This window comes from Dioscorea cayenensis, chromosome 1, assembly GCF_009730915.1.
Source record: "Dioscorea cayenensis subsp. rotundata cultivar TDr96_F1 chromosome 1, TDr96_F1_v2_PseudoChromosome.rev07_lg8_w22 25.fasta, whole genome shotgun sequence".
Classification (NCBI taxonomy): Eukaryota; Viridiplantae; Streptophyta; class Magnoliopsida; order Dioscoreales; family Dioscoreaceae; genus Dioscorea; species Dioscorea cayenensis.
The window spans coordinates 14,218,738-14,240,772 of NC_052471.1; the positions used below are offsets into that span (position 1 = coordinate 14,218,738).

At 43.1% G+C, this 22,035-nt stretch overlaps 1 non-coding gene across 1 annotated transcript; it reads right to left on the reverse strand.

Moving 5' to 3' along the window:
- Positions 1-3,137: 3,137 nt before the first annotated feature.
- LOC120266660 lies at positions 3,138-3,244 on the reverse strand. The gene has a single exon (XR_005538223.1). It is a non-coding gene; the product is annotated as a small nucleolar RNA R71 (small nucleolar RNA).
- Positions 3,245-22,035: the final 18,791 nt, after the last annotated feature.

Genomic DNA, 22,035 nt, shown 5'->3' on the forward strand with positions numbered 1-22,035 from the left:
TTTGTGAACCCTAGGATGTATTCGTTTCATTGAATCTCTTTATTATGCTTTCAATTAATTGATGTTTATTGTGAGTTCCAATCTTGGAGACTTGATTGTATGAATACTCCCATAGAATGACACTAGGGTTGAGAGTTCTTGTTGGTAACTCTTGTGAGTGACTGACATACTATGAGAGTTAGACAAAGCTAACTTTGAGAGGGTTGAGAAGGTGAGTCTAGAGGTAGCCCAACATCCCCTTTTCCCTCCAGTGTGATCTATCCTACCTCCACATTCCAAGAGTTCTTTGCGGCTATAGTAGAGTGAATGGGCTAAAGGATGACCATCTTTATCGATTGCCTTACCTTCTCCTTTACTTGTGCTCTCTATCTTGTTGCTTTTTATTTTTCATTATTTTTATATTTTTGTCACACTTATCACTATTCATCTTCCATATTAATTAAGAAATAACTTAAGTGTCTTTATTCCCTACTGTCTGTGGATACGATACCCACCAATCTGGGATTATTACTTCAACACCCGTGCACTTGCGGTTTACAAGCGTATACGGACGTGTCAAGTTTTTGGCGCCGTTGCCGGGGAATAGGCGTTTAGAGATACTTTGCACTTTGTTTTCTTAGCTATTTAATTATTCATTCTATTTCATATTTTCTTATTCTATCATCGTTCTGATTTCTTTTTCTTTCTTTTTGGGTACAGCTCCAGGTTAAGACTTGAGGAAACCCCTCAATTCTGATTAAAGGAGATCCCGAGCTTGAACGTTGATAAGTGCTCGTGCGATATGAATGCGAAGCGTTCATTCCTTATGTTGAGCATTACTTTCCTTAGTTTTCTACATTAATATGTGTGTTTTTATGTTACTTTTACGCAGGTAGGGTTGTGAGGCCGAGTATGAAGGAAATGCGCCAATGTGGATCATAATGCACCTATTTTGGAGGAGATCTTGTTAAGGTTCAAACGCGAAGACATAGGTCAGGTGTGAGATGCTAGAGTGTGTGTCAACCTCCTCACATTCGAGTGAGCACATCTATTTGGAGGGGTACAAAGACAACGCTATAGCAATACTGTTCACAGCCGGCTGAGAAATCAGAGAAACAGAGAATCCACACGGGCGTGTGGAAATTATCCACGCCCGTGTGAAAATTCCTCAGCAGGGCGTGTATCGTCCCACGCCTGTGGAGTTGCTCGATTCGATCCCTATTTAAAAGCCGATTCAGCCCCGATTTTTGGTATTCTTTTTCTCCATCTTTTTCCCCAACTTGTGAGAGAGCTTCGGCTAGGGCTTTTCGAGGGTGTATTGGCCAAGGTTTTTGGAGAGGTTCTACGGCTCCGACATCGTGATTCCATTGGGAAGAAGATTGGTAGGGGAGCTTCCATCGAGGCGTATTCTATACCGGACGAAGGAATCCTTGGACGACGAGTAGAGGACTTTCCACACGACCATCGACACGACCATCGAGGGGGTTTCTTTATGGATTCATTGCTTTTACATTCGATTTCTTTGATTGTACTAAGCTCCATGGAGAGCTAAACCCCTAGTGGGTACTTGGATGATTGTGAACCCTAGGATGTATTCGTTTCATTGAACTTCTTTATTATGCTTTCAATAAATTGATGTTTATTGTGAGTTCCAACCTTGAATGCTTGATTGTATGAACATTTCCCCTAGAGTGACACTAGGGTTTAGAGTTCTTGTTGGTAACCTTGTGAGTGAGTGACACACCACTAGCGTTAGACAAAGCTAGGTTGGAGAGGGTTGAGAGGGTGAGTCAAGAGGTACAGGAGCGTCCCCTTTCCCTTTCGACGTGAAAGATTCTACCTCCGTTCCTCGAGTTCTTTGCGGCCATAATGGAGTGAATGGTCTAAGGGATGAACCTCCGCTGGGGCCTAGTTGCGCGTGCAATGGACTGAAGCGTTGAGAGGATCTTAGTATCTATGGCTTAATTGTGGCTAGGGACCTTCCACCTGGACCAAAGGGGTAGGTCTATATTTAGGAAGAGATTTATCACTTGGAATCCCTAGAGCTCATTGCAACTCTATGCGAGTGCGAGGTGTTGAGATTGTTCGATTTCTCCTCCGGGACATGTATAGAGTTAGGCATAGTTGACCTTAGATTTGGGACTATGTATGTAAGGATTTCCACGACTCACCATTGCATTGATTAGGAAGCATAATAGAGAGTTCTTGCACTTGAAGCGATCATCCTAGGTGAAGCATTATCCGAGTACCCCATTCTTTATCAATTGCCTTACCCTCTTCTTACTTTTGCTCTTTTCACTTGTTGGTTTTTATTGTTGAGAATTGAATCAATTTCACACTTATCACTATTGATATTCCACATAGCTAAGAATAAAATTAAGTATTTTCACTCCCTACTCCCTGTGGATTCGACCCCGCTCACCCGGGATTATTACTTCGACAAGCCCGTGCACTTGCGGGATATAAGCAAGGGGATCTTGTCAAGTTTTTGGCGCCGTTGCCGGGGAGCTAGGCATTTAGAGATACTTTGCACTTTATTTTCTTAGCCATTTCACCACACATTCTATTCCATATCTTCTTATTCTATCATTTTTCTGATTTTCTTTTTCTTTTTCTTTGGTACAGCTCTAGGTTATGACCCGAGGGAATCCATCAATATTGATTGAAGGAGACCCTGAGCTTCTACGTACACTTTGAAGGAAAGGGAAATAACCTGTACAAGAACAGCCTAATCTAGCTGATTTGGAAGTAGAAGGATCTGACAACATGGCAGAACAGAATAAGCAACAACGGACACTATTTCGATTATGCCAGACCTTCAGTGTTGGGGACACAATCGAGTATTGTGCGTCCCCCAATTATAGCTCATAATTTTGAGCTAAAGCCGGCATTCATCCATATGCTGCAGAAGTCCGCACAATTCAACGGTTTAGCCGATGAGGGTCCAAACAGTCACATAGAGAGCTTCCTCAAGATGTGTGACATGCTGAAGATCAATGGTGTGACGGATGATGCCATCAAATTGAGAGCCTTCCCATTTTCCTTAAAGGGGAAATCAAAGCAGTGGCTACACTCATTGCCTAGGGAATCAATCACTACATGGGAGGAGATGGTAGAAGCTTTTCTAGCACGTTATTTCCGTCCCGGAAAAATCAGCCAAGCTTAGGAATGAGATCTCATCCTTTATGCAATTGGAATTGGAGCCTCTATTTGAGATATGGGAACGGTTCAAGGAACTCTTGCGCAAGTGTCCGCAACACGGATTTCCGGAGTGGATGATTGTTCAAACCTTCTACAATGGGTTGAATGCAGGTACAAGACAACTCTTGGATGCGGCGGTAGGAGGTACCTTAGGTAGCAAGACACCCGACGAGGCTTGTCAATTGATTGAGGAAATGGGGTTAAATAGCTACAAGTGGAATGCGAGGGAGAAGAAAAAGGTGGCCGGTCTCCATGAAATAGATGCGGTAACTTCATTGGTGGCCCAAGTGGAGAGTTTGAGTAAGAAGCTAGATCTTATAGCTTTGAATAGAGTTGCGGCCGTAACAAATTGCACCGGTTGTGGTGGAGGACATGCTCCCTCCGATTGCCCAATCGTCATTGGTGATGTTTCTTCAGTTGAGAATGCCGACTTTGTAGGTAATGGAATGAGACCACAAGGGAATCCATACAGCAACACCTACAATTAAGGTTGGAAGAATCATCCCAACTTTTCATGGAGTAATCAAGGACCACAGAAGATCATGGGGCCATCGGGGTTCCAACAACAACAACAAGCCCCTCAAGTGGAAAACAGAATTTTTGGCTTGGAAACCCGAATGACAGATTTGGAAAAGCACTTGGCTAGATTTGTTCAATCGGCAAATACAAGGTTTGAATCAGTCGAGGCTACACTTCGCAATCACACCGCCTCCTTGGAAAACCTTGAAAATCAAGTGGGGCAAATTGTGAAATCTCTTTCCGAAAGGCCACATGGGAGTTTACCAAGCAACACGGAAACCAACCCGAGAGAACATGTGAAGGCAATCGCTTTGAGAAGCGGTCGTGAGGTTGAAGGGAGGCTTCCGAGTGAGAAGTCGAAAGAACACGCACCCGAGGTCGTAGAGGTTGACAAGGGAGCAAGCAAGGAGAAAGAGGTGGCAGCCCCACCTTTCAAGCCTAGAATCCCTTATCCCTCTAGATTGAAGAATGACCAAGGGGATGAACAGTATAAGAAGTTCCTGAGTTTGTTCAAGCAACTCCACATCAACATTTTTTTTGTTGAGGCTTTGGCTCAAATGCCGAAGTATGCGAAGTTCCTTAAAGATCTATTGAACAACAAGAGGAAATTATAGGAGAGTGCTTCAGTGGTGCTTGATGCTTCATGTTCGGCGGTGTTACAAAAGAACATGCCGAACAAGAAGAAGGACCCGGGAAGCTTTATTATCCCGTGTAACATCGGCAACTTAGGTGAGGAAATGGCATTGGCGGATTTAGGAGCGAGTATCAATGTCATGCCATACACTTTTTTTCCAAAAAGCTAGGTTTGGGTGAGCCTAGGCCTACTCGGGATGACTTTTACAATTGGCGGACCGAGCAGTACGACATCCGAGAGGCATCATTGAAGACGTGCTTGTCAAGGTGGACAAGTATATTTTTCCGGTTGACTTTGTAGTGCTAGATGTCGATGAGGATGCAGAGGTACCCTTGATACTTGGGAGACCGTTCTTGCGGACTTCAAAGCATTGATTGACATGGACGCGGAGAGCTCACATTGAGAGTCGGAGACGATAAGCTCACTTACCACCTTCTTTGAAGCCATGCGAGCATTCTCTCGATTTTGATGACACTTTGTATTTTTCTAGACACTCACTGATGAGATTGTTGATGAATATATACAGGAAATGTTCAACCCGGATCCGTATGAAGGTTTGTTCGATCAAGAGGAGAGCAATAAAGAAGTACTGATGCTTGGTTCGACTGGAGAGGAAACATCTACCCCGGGAATCTTGAAGAAGGTGCTCCGAAAAATGAAGAGGGCTCAAAGGCACCACCGAAAATGCCCCAAGACTGTTGGAGACGTACATGAGCCAAGGGAGTTGGACGAACAATTGCTTGGTGGTCCGAAGCCCGCTAGTACACCCTCTACCCTCAAGAGACTTTGCTCATCATGCTTTCAAGTTATGGGTAAGAGGGCAACCTTCATTCATGAACCCCCGTGAGGTAAGAAAAGATACATCAAGCTTAGTGACGTTAAACAAGCGCTTCTTGGGAGGCAACCCAAGTGTTTACTATTTACGTACCTTTTAGTTTAGTTTGCTTGCATGAATAAATTGTTAAGTGTTGGTGTTTTTAATTTTTTTGAGTGCTTGTGTCTGTGATTTTTATTGTGGATCTTTAAAAAGAATTCATTGTTGGTTTTTGTTGTGAGTTGGTGAAGTTTGGTCGTTTGAGTTTTTATATTGTGTTTTTCCTCCGGTAAATTTTTGCATAATAGAGCGAGGCTCCGAGTGTGTGGACATGTTCGCATTACTCGCAGAGCTTGCAGGTTTTTCTAAGTCATCCAGAGAAAACACACGGGTGTGTGGAATTTCCACATGCCCGTGTATGTTCACTGCAAGCTCATCCAGAGAAGGCACAGGGGCATGCGGCTGCCCCTGTGGACGACCACCCAACCGGGCGCACGCCCGGTGGGTACTCCGCACGGGCGTGTGAATTTCGCAGAGTTGGCCGCTTTTTCCCAAGAGCACAGGGCGTGGACTCGCCCCGTGGGCAACCTTGTGAACCACGCACGCAGGCGTGGGTACTTCCATGCGCTCGTGCGAAACTCTGCACGTTGCTCCCTCCATCCCGAGAAAACACAGGGGCGTGCGGCCGCCCTTGTGAGTTGGGGCATGTGAATAACCACGCCCGTGGGGAATTTCCGCACGAGCGTGTGTTAGACTTGATATTTTTTCTCGGATGACTAGGGAAGCCACAGGGGCGTGCATCTTCCCTTGTGGGTCTAGCGCAAGGGCGTGGGTATTTTCCGCACGCCCGTGTGAATGCACAGAACGCCATAAGTCGCGAGTTTTGTTTAAAAAGGGGATGATTTCTCTCCTTCTTCATGACTCCTTCTCACTCGAAAACACCCTCACAACATACTTCGAGTCCATAGCGCCGGATTTTAGCGAAGTTTCATCTTCGTCAATTCATAATTTCTATTTATTAATCTGGTTAATAATGCCTCGTTTCTTTAATTGGAACAATGAATTACATTTAGAACGAAGTTAGAGATATTATTGAGTAGTATTTTTGGATTGATGATGCCTGGCCGTGAGGTTGTCACGCCCCGTGGATCCACACAGGCGTGCAGAAATTCCACACGACCGTGTGGATTTCTGCAGTATTATTTTATCGACTTGTTTGACCAATTTTGTTTAAAATTTTGTAGATCATGGCACCTAGGTCAAAGAAGCAAGCTGATAAGAGGCAACGAGAGTCATCCCCTGAAGCTGAGGACATGCAATTTGCGATTTCCGAACATCAGGTCCGTTATGAGTGCTTATCGAGACTCCGTTTCGGACAGACTCGATTCCTAGACACAACTATACTGTGAGATCTTCAGCAGGGAGATGAGTTTGCTGAGGAGGTTGAGGATCTTGTTTCAGATGGTGGTTGGCGGCAGTTATTGACGATTAGAGAGCCAGCCATCTGAGCGTTTGCACTAGAGGTGCTCTCCTCGTTCGAGTTTGATAGAGCATATGCGAGCTTCGACAGTTTAGGTACTGTTCAGTTCAGAGTATTTAGACACCATCATAGCTTGAGCATTACGCAGTTTTCCGTATTAATTGGTTTATACGAGGAGGCATTCACAGATACAGAGGAGTATGCACAGTAGCCTACTGATTATCCTTGAACCTTGATCCCACAAAGAGCTTATAGAGTGCTATGTGGTCAAGGCCAGTACAAGCCGGGGGTGTCAAAGGCCACGTGCCTTTCCCAACCTGCATACAGATATTTGCACGCCATCATGAGTAGGTCGGTGAATGGCCATGGTGACAGTACTGGTGTTCTGAGCCGTCAGGAGTTGCTGTACTTGTACTCGATGGTAGAGTACGTACCGATCCACTTAGGGCACATCCTGGCTGATTACATCAGACATCAGGGAAAGTATGCTAGACTGGGAGTGATCCTCTCAGGCCCATACATTACTAGATTACTGTTGGGCATGGGTCTCTTTGATTTGATTCGCGGGGTCGAGAAGATGAGTGTACCCACTCCTCTGGGTCTAGAGACGATGTGGTTGATGGGCATGGTCCGCAGGGTCCGGTCAGGGGTTTTTGCGTTAGTTCTACCAGTCCCAGAGTTAGCTGAGGATGAGGGTGATGACGCCAAAGCATCTCAGCCAGCCCCCGAGCCTCAGCCCGCATCAATGGAGACCGAGGCACCTCAAGCAGCAGAGGAACCACCCCCAGTGCGTATGTTTTCATCTTCTCGAGCCAATGATCGCTTTGAGAGGCTCGAGAATGCTATAGGAGTGGTCCGAGCCGAGGTTGCCGAGATTAGGGCTACGCAAGACACTCAATACACAGAGTTCATGGCACGTTTCGACATTTTACAGCAGATCCTAGAGCGAGACGTTGCCTCATCATTTGTCCAGCAGCCGAGGACCCTTCAGGTCCCGTCAGCCCTCCCATCACCAGAGGACTCACCATGTGCTTCCACTTCCGCAACAGCAGCACAGGAGCCTGAGCACAGGACCGACACTTGACTTCTTCCTCTTTACTTTCATGCATTTTACTTTATCTTATTTTCTTATTTTTAGACTTGTTCACTCAGAAAGGATTTTCCTTCTGATTTTATGTTATTTTGCATTATCGAGTTGTATTCATTGCTTCTTCTTTTATACACTCGAGTTATTTTTTTGTTTTTTTCTTGAGCTTCACTCGAACCCCCTCGTGTATGCGCAAGGATGGTCTTGTCTTCTTGGAAATTGAGACTTAGTCATGGGCACGGCCAAGGTGCTTTGGCACTTGGCCGTACGAGCTTCACAACCAGTTGGAACACTACTCCCAATGAATTAGCTCCATCAAACGCAACACTAGGAGTCAGGGGAGTATTGTTTTGATTGCTTCTCCCACATATATTTTTCATTGATATACATTATGAGTGAGCTTGCATGTGTACATTGAGGACAATGTACAACTTAAGTGGTGGGGGGGAGTTTCATAGTGCACACATCATTTCTATTGTTCTTGATTGATATATGCTCACATAGCCAATGGTGGTTCACCCTAGTTGCAATGATTGTATTCTTAAGTTTAGGAAAATTGTTAACATTGAATGTTTTCATGCTCTAGTTCTTGCTTGAATTTTTAGGAATTTTTGCCCGATTTACACTTAGTGCACTACTCACTCTTTGAACTCTATTGGAAACTCATGTTCGATGTTAAAGGGACTAGTTAGAGGTTTATTTTCTTGTGCTAAATTAAAAAAAAAAATGAAAATGAAAATGAAAAGAAGGAACAAAATAGTTTTATTGTTTATTTGAATTGTTGGGCGGAAAGAGCTACCACCAATGAAGTATGAAGCTACTCTCACAAGTTGGATACTAGTTATGCCCTAATGAGAGAAAGAGCTATCTCATAGGATGAGTGAAAGCTACCACCCGGGTATAAAGAGCTACCACCTCGAACGTGTGAAAGCCACCTTAGCGGCCGCTTTGGAAAGGGCTACCTTAGAAGATGTGTGAAGCTACTACCATCTTTTAAAATTTTTATCACTTGTGTAGATAAATAATTCCCTTGCATTTACAACTTTGAGGAGTATAACTTGGGGTGTTTTGAGTGAGTTCACACACTTACACAAAATTCGGGTTTGTTATCCTTTTTGGTTCAAGTTTTTAGCTAGAGCATTGATTTTTCGTATTTAGTGTTGAAATTTCCCTTACTTGTAGAATGCTATCTTTTGTATACTTTGGTGAACCTAAGGCCAAGCACTTTCAATATTTTCTTCACGGATGCACAGAATGTTTTAATGTTTGCTTGAGGACAAGCAAAAGCTTAAGTGTGGGGGAGTTTGATAAGTGCTTGTGCGATATGAATGCGAAGCGTTCATTCCTTATGTTGAGCATTACTTTCCTTAGTTTTCTACATTAATATGTGTGTTTTTATGTTACTTTTACGCAGGTAGGGTTGTGAGGCCGAGTATGAAGGAAATGTGCCAATGTGGATCATAATGCACCTATTTTGGAGGAGATCTTGTTAAGGTTCAAATGCGTAGACATAGGTCAGGTGTGAGATGCTAGAGTGTGTGTCAACCTCCTCGCATTCTAGTGAGCATATCTATTTGGAGGGGCACAAAGGCAGTCACGCTCGAGTATTCCGACTTATGCATATAAGAACAAGAGCCCCACCAACATGTACATCATTGAAGAAGCAAGTGATTCACGACATGAACGTGTGCCCTTTTGCGTTACCCCGATGAAAGTATGGAACTGGGAAGTTAATCAGGTCGAAGACTGTAGCAGAGGAATGTAGCAAGTACTGTAGCAACACTGTTCACAGTCGGCCGAGAAATCAGAGAAACAGAGAATCCACACGGGCGTGTGGAAATTATCCATGCCCGTGTGGAAATTCTGCACGGGCGCGTGTATCGTCCACGCCCGTGGAGTTACCCGATTCCAGCCCTATTTAAAGCCGATTCAGCCCCGATTTTGGTATTCTTTTCTCCATCTTTTCCCCAACTTGTGAGAGAGCTTCGGCTAGGGTTTCGAGGGGTATTGGCCAAGGTTTTGGAGATGTTCTATGGCTCCGACATCGTGATTCCATTAGGAAGAAGGTTGGTAGGCGAGCTTCCATCGAGGCGTATCCTATACCAGATGAAGGAATCCTTGGACGACGAGTAGAGGACTTTCTACAAGACCATCGACACGACCATCGAGGGGGTTTCTTTATGGATTCATTGCTTTTACATTCGATTTCTTTGATTGTACTAAGCTCCATGGAGAGCTAAACCCCTAGTGGGTACTTGGATGATTGTGAACCCTAGGATGTATTCGTTTCATTGAACTTCTTTATTATGCTTTCAATAAATTGATGTTTATTGTGAGTTCCAACCTTGAATGCTTGATTGTATGAACATTTCCCCTAGAGTGACACTAGGGTTGAGAGTTCTTGTTGGTAACCTTGTGAGTGAGTGACACACCACTAGCGTTAGATAAAGCTAGGTTGGAGAGGGTTGAGAGGGTGAGTCGAGAGGTACAGGAGCGACCCCTTTCCCCTCTGATGTGATAGATTCTACCTCCGTTCCTCGAGTTCTTTGCGGCCATAATGGAGTGAATGGTCTATGGAATGAACCTCCGCTGGGGCCTAGTTGCGCATGCAATGGAGTGAAGCGTTGAGAGGATCTTAGTATCTTGGGCTTAATTGTGGCTAGGGACCTTCCACCTGGACCAAAGGGGTAGGTCTATATTTAGGAAGAGATTTATCACTTGGAATCCCTAGAGCTCATTGCAACTCTATGTGAGTGCGAGGTGTTGAGATTGTTCGATTTCTCCTCCGGGACATGTATAGAGTTAGGCATAGTTGACCTTAGATTTGGGACTATGTATGTAAGGATTTCCACGACTCACCATTGCATTGATTAGGAAGCATAATAGAGAGTTCTTGCACTTGAAGTGATCATCCTAGGTGAAGCATTATCCGAGTACCCCATTCTTTATCGATTGCCTTACACTCTTCTTACTTTTGCTCTTTCACTTGTTGTTTTTATTGTTGAGAATTGAATCAATTTCACACTTATCACTATTGATATTACACATAGATAAGAATCAAATTAAGTATTTTCACTCCCTACTCCCTGTGGATTCGACCCCGCTCACCTGGGATTATTACTTTGACAAGCCCGTGCACTTGCGGGATATAAGCAAGGGGATCTTGTCAAACGTACACTGAGAAAAAAAGGGAAAGAACTTGTACAAGAATAGTCTAATCTTGCTAATTTGGATGTAGAAGAATATGAAAACATGGCAGAACAGACTGAGCAGAAGTGGACATTATCCGATTATGCCAAACCATTAGTATTGGGGACACAATCGAGCATTGTGTGTCCCCCGATTATAGCTCAGAACTTCGAGCTGAAGCTGGCATTTATCCACATGTTACAGCAATCTGCACAGTTTAATGGTTTGGCCGATGAGGATCCGAACAGTCATATAGAGAACTTTCTCGAGGTGTGCGACATGCTTAAGATAAATGGGGTAACGGATAATGCCATCAAGTTGAGAGCCTTCGCATTTTTCTTGAAAGGGAGAGCGAAGCAGTGGCTATATTCATTATCTAGAGCATCAATTACCTCATTGGAGGAGACAGTAGAAGCTTTTCATGGCTGATATTTCCCTCCCGGAAAATCCGCAAAGCTTAGGAATGAGATCTCGTCCTTTGTACAGTTGGAATTGGAGTCTCTATTTGAGACGTCGGAAAGGTTCAAGGAGCTCCTGAGAAAATGGTTGTGAGGTTGAGGGTAAGCTTCCGAGTGAGAAGCCCAATGAACACGCACTCTGAGGGTTATAGAGGTTGAGAAGGGAGCAAGCAAAAAAGAAGGTGGCACCCCTACCTTTGAAGCCAAGAATCCCTTTATCCCTCTAGATTGAAGAATGACCAAGGGGATGAACAAAGTACAAGAAGTTCCCGAGTTTGTTCAAACAACTCCACATCAATATTCCTTTTTATTGAGGCATTGGCCCAAATGCCTAAGTATGCAAAATTCTTGAAAGACTTGTTGACCAACAAGAGGAAGTTAGAGGAGAGTGCTTCAGTGATTTTAGATGCATCTTGCTCGGCAATTTTGCAAAAGAACATGCCGAACAAGAAGAAAGACCCAGGAAGCTTCATTATTCCATGTAATATTGGCAATCTAGGTGAAGAAATGGCATTGGCGGACTCAAGGGCCAGTATTAACATCATGCCATACACTTTCTTTCAAAAGTTAGGCTTGGGCGAGCCTAGACGCACTCAGATGACTTTGCAATTAGCGGATCGAACAGTGAGACATCCGAGGGGTATCATCGAAGATGTGCTTATCAAGGTGGATAAGTATATATTTCCTATAGACTTTGTGGTACTAGACGTCGATGAGGATGCGGATGTACCCTTGATACTTGGGAGGCTGTTCTTGCGGACTTCCAAGGCATTGATTGACATGGACGGCGGAGAGCTAACTTTGAGTGTTGGAGACGACAAGCTCACATACCGCCTTGCTGATGCCATGCAACATTCTCTTGATTTCGATCATACTTTGTATTTTCTAGATACTAATGATGAGATTGTTGATTAATACATGCAGGAAATGTTCAATCCAAACCCGTATGGGGTCTGTTCGACGAAGAGGAGGATAATGAAGAAGTAATGATGCTTGGTTTGACGAAAGAAGTACCATCTGCCCCGGGGATCTTGAAGAAGGTGCTTCAGAAGATGAGGAGGGCTAGGAGATTCCACCGGAAATGTTCCAAGGCTATTGGAGACATGCATAAAGCGAAGAAGTTGGATGAACCATTGTTGGGCCGTCCCAAGCCCAATAATTCACCCTCTACCTTCAAGAGACTTTGCTCGTCTTGCTTGCTTCCAAGCCATGGGTAAGAGGGCAGTGAGTGTTTTCCCGAGTTCTCACAGGGGCGTGCATTTGCCCCTGTGAGGCTTTCCTATGGAGACGCACGGGCGTGGGTAATTTCGGCACGCCCGTGCGGATCATCGTTCCTTCTCATTCCCACACTCCCTCTTCGCATGTGAGCACCCTCACACTTCTTCTCGACTTTACGCTGTCGTATTTGGAGGGATTTTTGCATGGTTTTTCGGCGCTTCAAGGTTTTCCACTTAAACTTGTCGGTAAACCCTATCTTTTGTTCTCTTGAAAAATTCTTGATTTTTAATCGATGAAAGCCGGTGAATAATGCTCGTTTCTATAAATTGAATGAGTATGAATATTTAGAATGAAGTTAAAAAGGCGATTTAACGGTGTATTTTTTTATTTTTTTGAGGTATGGCCGTGCCTTTTTTTCATGCCCGTGGATCCACACGGGTGTGCAAAAATTCCACACGACCCAGTGTGGTTTCGCATCATTGCTTAATTGACTTGTTTGATCGGTTTTCTTCCCACTTTGCAGATTATGGCACCTAGGTCAAAGAGGCAAGGCGATAGCGGCGCGTGAGTCATCTCCTGAGACCGAGAATATGAGATTCACTATAACCCGAGCATCAGGGCCCGTTTCGAGCATTTGTCGAGACTTCAGTTCGAATAGACTTGATTCGAAGACACGAGCATACTGAGAGATTTACAGTAGGGTGACGAGTTCACCGATGAGGTTGAGGATCTCGTGTTCTTTGGGTGGTTGGAGGCAGTTGTTGTCAATCAGAGAGCCAGCCATCCGTGAGCTTACACTAGATGTCTTGTTATTATTCGAGATTCGACAGCGTCGACGTCGTTCAGTTCAGAGTACTTGGACATCACCAGAGCATGAGTATCAAGCAGTTTTCAGTCTAGCTTAGCTTATACGAAGCGGCATTCACTGATACTGAGGAGTATTCTCCGTTACCGACTGATTACCCTGGAGCTTTGACCTCGCAGAGAGCTTACAGAGCATTGTGTAGTCAGGGCCAGTACAAACCGAGGGTGTCCACGGCCACGTGCCTTTCCCGACTTCCGTACAGATATTTAAATGCCATCATGAGCAGGTCGATTAATGGCCATGGTGATAGCACTACCGTTCTGAACCGGAAGGAGCTTCTGTACTTGTATTCGATGATACAACGCATACCGATCCATCTAGGGCATATCGTCGCTGAGTACATTCGACATCAGGGCCAGTATGCTAGATTGGGAGCGATCTTCTCGGGTCCATACATTATGAGGTTAGCTCTCGGTATGGGTCTCTTGGGCGTGAGTAGCGTGGCTGAGAAGACGAGTATACCTGGACCCCTGAGCCTGGAAATGATGAGATTGATGCGCATGGTTCATAGGATTCAGACGGGGGTTTATGCTGTGGTTCTACCGGCTCCAGAAATAGCCGAGGAGGAGGGTGATGATGTCGAGGCTTTCCATCCTATCCCCGAGCCTTAGTCAGCCCCTATGGAGACCGAGGCACCTCCGGTGACAGAGGACCCATCCCCTGTGCGCATGTTTTCACCATCTCAAGCCCAGGATCGCTTTGAGAGGCTCAAGAGCATTGTGGGGGTGATACGAACAGAGGTAGCAGAGGCCCGAGCAGAGATTGCCGATATTAGGGCTGCGTAAGCCGCATAATATATGGAGTTCGTGGCATGTTTCGACATATTACAGCAGATCTTAGAGCGAGACATCGGCTCATCATTTGTCCCATGGCCAAGAACTCCCCCGGCATCTACGGCACCTCGATCCCCTATTCCGGCACTGGTTGACTCACCATCTACTTCATCACCAGTAGCAGCAGTAGTAGAGCACGACATCGACACTTGACATTATATTTTATTTTATTTTACTTTTCATTTCTTTTACTTCCACATTTTATTTTGGACTTGTATACTCAGAAAGGACGTTCCTTCTGAGTTTATTTTCATTTTCTATCTCGAGTTGTATTCATGGTCTTATCTTTTATATACTCAAGTTATGTTTGTTTTTATTGAGCTTCACTGAACATCCTCGTGTGTGCGTGCAGATGGTCTTGTCATCATGGTAATTAAGACTTTGTCATGGGCACAGCCAAGGTGTTTCAGCACTTGGCCGTGTGAGCTTCACAACTCGTTGGAACAACACTCCCAAAGACTTACCTCCATCAAATGCAACACTAGGAGTCACGGGAGTATTGTTTTTGATAGCTTATCCCACGCTTGAATTCAATTGATATACATTATGAATGAGCTTGCATGTGTACATTAGGGAGAATGTACAACTTAAGTGTGGTGGGGAAGTTTCATAGTGCACGCATCTCTTTTATGGAAGTTTTTAATTGATATACAAGCTCACATAGCCAATGGTGGTTCACCTTAGTTGCAATGATTGTATTCTTGAGTTTGGAAGATTTTTTAACATTGAATGTTTTTCATGCTCTAGTTTTTTGCATGAATTTCTTGGAATTTTTTGCCCGATTGATACTTGTTGCACTACTCACTCTTTGAACTCTTTTGGAAACTCATGTTTGATGTATAAGGGACTAGTTATAGTTGTTTCTTGTGTTAATTCTTAAAAAAAATGGAAAAAATGAAAAGAAGAAACAAAATAGTTTTATTGTTTATTTGTGCTTGTTGAATGGAAAGAGCTACCACCTATGAAGTATGAATCTACTCTCATAAGTCAGATACTAGTTATGCCCTAATCAGAGAAAGAGCTATCTCATAGGATGAGTGAAAGCTACCACTATGGTAGAAAGAGCTACAACTTCGAAAGTATGAAAGCCACCTTAGCGGACGCTTTGGAAAGGGCTACCTTAGAGGATGTGTGAAGCTACTACCATTTATTAAATTTTTGTTACTTTTTGTAGATAAATATGTCTCTTGTACTTAGAACAATGAGGAGTATACTTTCGGTTGTTTTGAGTGAGTTCACACACTTACACGATTTCGGGTTTGTTGTCCTTTTTTTGATTCAAGTTTTTTTAGCTAGAGCATTGATTTTTTTTATTTAGTGTGGAAATCTCCCTTACTTGTAGAATGCCCTCTTTGTATGCTTTGGTGAACCTAAGGTCAAGAACTTCCAATATTTCCTTCATCTATGCACATAATGTTTTAAATTTTTTTGCTTGAGGACAAGTAAAAAGCTAAAGTGCGGGGGAGTTTGATAAGTGCTTGTGTGATAGTAATGCGAAGCATTCTTTTCCTTATGTTGAGCATTACTTTTTATCGAGGTTTTAATGCTAATATGGGTGTATTTATGTTACTTTTTATGCAGGTAGGGTTGCGTGGTAGATTATGAGAGAAAAGAAGCCAATGTGGGTCGTAATGCACTAATTTGGAGGAAATCTTGCTAAGGTTCAAACGCGTTGACATAGGTCGGTTTCTAGATGCAGGAATGTGTGCCAACCTCCTCGTACTTGAGTTAGCACAACTATTTGGAGGGGCACAAGGGCAGTCACATCAAGCATTCTGACTTATGCATATAGAACAAGATTTCCACCAACATATCCGTTATTAAAGAAGCAAGGCGATCCACGACGTAAATGAGTGCCTGTTTGCATTACCTCGATGAAAGTATTTCAGGCTGGTGTTGTAGTAGGGTATTGTAGAAAATACTATCGCAAAAATATTGCAACAGCACTGTTTACAGCTAGCCGAGAAAACCGGAAAACAGAGAATCCATACCGGCATGTCGAAATTCCACACACCTATTAGAAAAATCCACAGAGGCACCCACATGGGCATGTGGATTGCCGATTCCAGCCCTTTAAAAGCTGATTTGAGCCCCGGTTTCAGCATTCTTTTCTCCGTCTTTTCCCCAACATGAGAGAGGACGACGGCTAGGGTTTTGAGAGGTATTGGCTAGGGCGTCGGAGAGGTTCTATGGCTCCAACATCGCACGTCGTTTGGAAGAAGATTAGTGGGAGAGCTTTCGTCGGCACCGATCCGGCGAGGTATATCCTAGGCCAGACAAAGGAACCCTTGAGATGAGTAGAGGACTCTCCACAAGACCATCGCCATGATTAACAACGTGGTTTTCTATGGATGCTTTTTTTTTTACATTCGATTTCATTGATTGTATCTAGCTCTATGGAGAGTTAAACCCCTAGTGGGTACTTGGGTATTTGTGACCCCTAAGATGTATTCATTTCATTGAATCTCTTTATTATACTTTAAATTAATTGATGTTTATTGTGAGTTCCAATCTTGGAGACTTGATTGTATGCATACTCCCCTAGAGTGATACTAGGGTTGAGAGTTCTTGTTGGTAACTCTTGTGAGTGAGTGACACACCATGAGAGTTAGACTAAGCTAGATTGGAGAGGGTTGAGAGGGTGAGTCAAGAGGTATCAGAGCGTCCCCTTTCCACTCCAATGTGATCTATCCTACCTCCACGTTTCAAGAATTTTTTGCGGCCATAGTAGAGAGAATGGGCTAAGGGATGACCTTCCACTGGAGCTTAGTTGCGAGTGTAACGGAGTGAAGCGTTGAAGTGATTTTAGCACCTAGGGCTTAATTGTGGCTAGGAATCTTCCACTTGGACCAAAGGGTTAGGTCTATACATAGGAATACGGTTTATCACTTGGAATCCCTAGAGCTCATTGCAATTCTATGCGAGTGCGAGGTTGAGAGGTTATTCAATCTCTTCTCCGGGACATGTATAGTGTTAGGCATGGTTGACCTTAGATTTGGGATCGTGTAATTAAGGATTTTCATGACTAATTGTTGCATCAATTAGGAAGTATAATAGAGGGTTCTTGCACTTGAAATAATTGTCCTAGGCAGATCAATATCTGGGTACCCCATCTTTATCGATTGCCTTACTTTCTCCTTTACTTGTACTCTCTATCTTGTTGCTTTTATTTTTGTTATTTTATATTTTGTCATACTTATCACTATTCATCTTCCACATTAGTTAAGAAACAACTTAAGTGTCTTTATTCCCTACTCTCAGTGGATACGATACCCACTCATCTGGGATTATTACTTCGACACCCGTGCACTTGCGGTTTACACGCGTATATAGACGTGTCAATAGCCTACTAGAGGTTCTAAGAAGAAATGGGAATCAGTTTCATGTTCAAGGGTTATAAGGATCTTACTTGTTTATTTAAGTAGTGATAACGCCCATTGCGTATGTCCGGCAAGTGCACGGATTTGTCAAAGTAATAAATCCCAGATGAGTGGGCATCGTATCCACCGGGAGTAGGAAATAAAAACACTTAAATTGTTTCTTAACTACACAAAAAGTGAATAATAGTTGTGTGACAAGATGTAATGTAACAAAAGTAAAAGAGACAAGAAAAAGAGCACAAGTAAAGGGAAGGTAAGGCAATCGATATAAATGGGGTATCCGGATATTGTTATGCCTAGGACAATCGTTTCAAGTGCAAAACTCTCTATTATACTTTCTAACTAATACATTAATGAGTCATGGAAATCCTTCAATACATGGTCAAAAATCTCTAAGGTCAACCATGCCTAACTCTATGTATATCCCTGAGGAGAAATTGAACAATCTCTCAAGCTCGTACTCGTATAGAATCGCAATGAGTTCTAGAGATTCCAATTGATAAATCCTCTTCCTAGATGTAGACCAAACCCTTTGGTCCAGGTTGAAGGTAAGTAGTCATAATTAAGCCCTAGGTGCTAAAATCACTTTCACATTTCACTCCGTTGCCTCTGCAACTAAGCCCCAGCGGAAGGTCATCCCTTAGCCCATTCACTCTACTATAACCGCAAAGAACTTGAGGAAATGGAGGTAGGATAAATCACACTGGAGGGGAAAGGGGATGCTCCGCTACCTCTCGACTCACCCTCTCAACCCTATCCAATCTAGCTTTGTCTAACTCTCGTGGCGTGTCACTCACTCACAAGGGTTACCAAGGTGAACTCTCAACTCTAGTGTCACTCTAAGGGAGCATTCAATCAATCAAGCATTCAAGTTTGGAACTCAAATAAAACATCAATTAATGAAAGCATAATATCAATGTTTAATGAAACAAATACATCCTAGGGTTCACAAATCCAAGTACCCACTAGGGTGTTTAGCTCTCCATGGAGCTAGTTACAATCAATGAAATCGAATGTAAAAACAAGTAATCCATAGAAAATGCCCTCAATAGTTGTCAAGATGGTCTTGTGGAGAAGCCTCTACTCGTCCAAGGATCCCTTTGTCCGGCCTACGATACACCTTGCAAGATCGGTGCAAACGAAAGCTCTCCTACTAAATTTCTTCCAAACGAAGCGCGATGTCAGAGCCATAGAACCTTTCCCAATCCTTAGCCAATACCAAACCAAACCCTAGCCTCCGCCCTCTCTAAAGTTGGGGAAAAGATGGAGAAAGAATGCTGAAATAGGCCTTAAAAAGGGCTGGAATCGGGTTTTCACATGCCCATATGGATTCACCACACGGTCCGTGGAATTAACGCACGGGCGTGTGGAATTTCTACACGCCCGTGCGGATTCTCTAGAAATCACTTTTCTCGCCCGGTTATAAACAGTACCTGCTATAATGAATTGCTACAATACTTGCTGCAGTACTGGGCTAAAATACTCCCGAATCCATGTTTTCATTGAGGTAACGTAAACTGCCATTTGTTTATGTCGTAGATCGCTTTTGCCCTTTTAATAAATGGCTACATTGGTGGAGATCTTACTATACATGCACAAGTCAGAATACTTGAATGTGACTACCTTTGTGCCCTTCCAAATCATTGTGCTAACTTGAATACGAGGAGGTTGGCACACATTCTCACATCTTGAATCCTACTTATGTTTTTGCGTTTTATCCTTCTCTAGATTTCTTCCAAATGGTGCATTCATGGTCTACATTGGCTTCTTTCTCTAACATTCAGCTTCACAACCCTATATGCATGAAAGTAACTTAAATGCACACGTATTAGCGCTAAAAACAGATAAAAGTAATGCTCATCATAAGGAAAGAACACTTCGCATTCTTAACACACAAGCACTTATCAAGTAGCGCTTGGCATTTTAAGAATTAGTACCCTTTGCATGTGGAGTGATTAGCATCTAGAGCTGTATTGATTGAAGTCAGTAGGCTAGACCAGATTAGGGTAAATGAGATAGAAGATTCACACACATGGCATAGACATATAAGAGGTGAGACATGATCTTTCTGTTGTACTTACTACTTGTAACTCAACATCTGTATATCATTATCTATTGCTTGTAGATTCTTGAATTTATTTGAACCGGAGGTAATACATTTAGCCACTTGTTATTCTCTTTGTTTTTTCATGATTTATTTGCTTGGGGACAAGCAAACACTTAGGTGTGGGGATATTTGATAATTGTCTAAATGTATATATTTTTAGTACATGTATTTTTATACACTTAGTATGTATTTTTTTGTATGAATGGATGACCGCTTTTATACTTAATCATGTATGATTTACATTATACTGACATGGAGGAGCCATGGGGAACATGAGGATTCGATTAGGGCGGAAAAGAGAAGAAAACCGGTATGGCAATATTGTAGCATATTCACTGTTGTAGATTAATGTAATTGGAGTACTATAGTAGATGTATTGTAGCAAAGTTACTATAGCAATCATCGTAGCACTTGGAGAATTTTTTTGGGAATGAAAGTTGGTCTAAGTCATACGGCCTCAATGTCGCCTCGATATTGACCCCGGTATGCCCTCGAATCTTGAAGGTTTTTGGGCTCCATATGATATCTATACCACGTTTCTAGGCCAACTAATAAGTGCTTGTGTGTTAAGAATGCGAAATGTTCTTTAGTTATGATGAGCATTACTTTTACCAGGTATAAGCTCTAATACATGTGTATTTGTGTTCTTTTGCGGATGTAGGGGTTGTGAAGCTAAGGCTTAAGAAAAGAAGCCAAAAGTAGATCATAAATGGATTATTTGTTGGAATCTTGGAAGGAACAAACGCGAAGACACAAGTGGGGCGCTAATATCGTGAATGATGTGCCAACCTCCATGTATTCAAGTCATTATAATGAGTTGGAGAAGCATGGAGGTAGTCACATTTGTGTATCCCGACTTGTGCATTGATAGCAAGAACTTCACCAATGAGGCCTTTTGGTTGAAGAAGAGTTGCAATCTCACGATAAACGTGAGTCCATTTATGTTGCCTCAATGAAAAACCGTGGAAATCGGGAGTATTTTTGGCGGAAAATCTGTAGGGCGGGGTACTGCAGAAAATCACTATAGTCATACACTGTAGCAGTTATTGTTCGTAGTTGGCCAAAAATAAGGTTTGCAGAGAATCCACACGGGCGTGTGAAAATTCCCTACGCCCGTGTGGAAATTCCACAAGCCCATGTGAAAAATCCACAAGCCCATGTGAAAAATCCACAGGGGCATGTGGATGCCCGATTCCAGCCCTATTTAAGCCACGGTTCAGTCCGATTTTGGGAATAATCTTTTACCCTTCTCTCCAACTTTTCTCCATCTTTTGAGAGGTCGTTGGCTAAGGTTTTGAGTGCCTTTGGCAAGTCTTTAGAGTAGTTTTATGGATTCAACACCGTGTTTCACTTGGTAGAAGTTTATTAGGCCGGACAAGGGGACCTTTGGAGAAGACAAGGCTACTCCACAAGACAATCGACACGACTACAGAGGGGGTTTTCCTTTGGATTACTTGTTTTTTACTTTTCGATTTCATTATTGATTGTATCTTACTCCATGGAGAGCTAAACCCCTTAGTTGGTACTTGGATTTTGTAAACACTAGGATGTTAATGTTTCTTTGACCTTTTATTATGCCTTCCTTAATTGATGTTTTTAATTGATTTTCAATCTTGAATGCTTGTTGAATGATTTCCCCCTTAGAGTGCCACTAAGGTTGAGAGTTCATTTTTCTAACTTTTGTGGATGCGTGACATGCCATGAGGGTTAGACAAAGCTAGATTGTAGAAGGTTGAGAGGGTGAGTCGAGAGGTAGCAGAGCATCCCCTTTCCCCTCCGGTGTAATTTATCGTACCTACAATTCCTATAGTCCTTTGTAGTTACAATAGAGTGAAGAACTAAAGAATGAACTCCGCTGGGGCTTAGTTGCATGAGCAATAGAGTGAAGCATTGAAGTGACTTTAGTATCTAGGGCTTAATTGTGACTAGTGGTCTTTTGCTTGAACCAAAGGGTTAGATCTACACTTAGGAATAGGGTTTATCACTTAGAATCCCTACAACTCCTTGCAACTTTGTACAGTATGAGGTGTTGAGACTGAGCGATTTCTCCACCGCGACATAGTGTAGAGTTAGTCACGGTTAACCTGAGGTTTGGGACGGTGTGATTTAGGATTTCCACGACTCATCAAGCATTAGTTAGGAAGCATAATAGTAGGTCTTGCACTTGAAACATTAGTCCTTGGGGGAGCATTGTCCGAGTACCCCACTTCCATTTATTGCCTTTCTTCTCACTTACTTGGGCCTCTCGTTCTTGTTTCTTTTGTTATTACG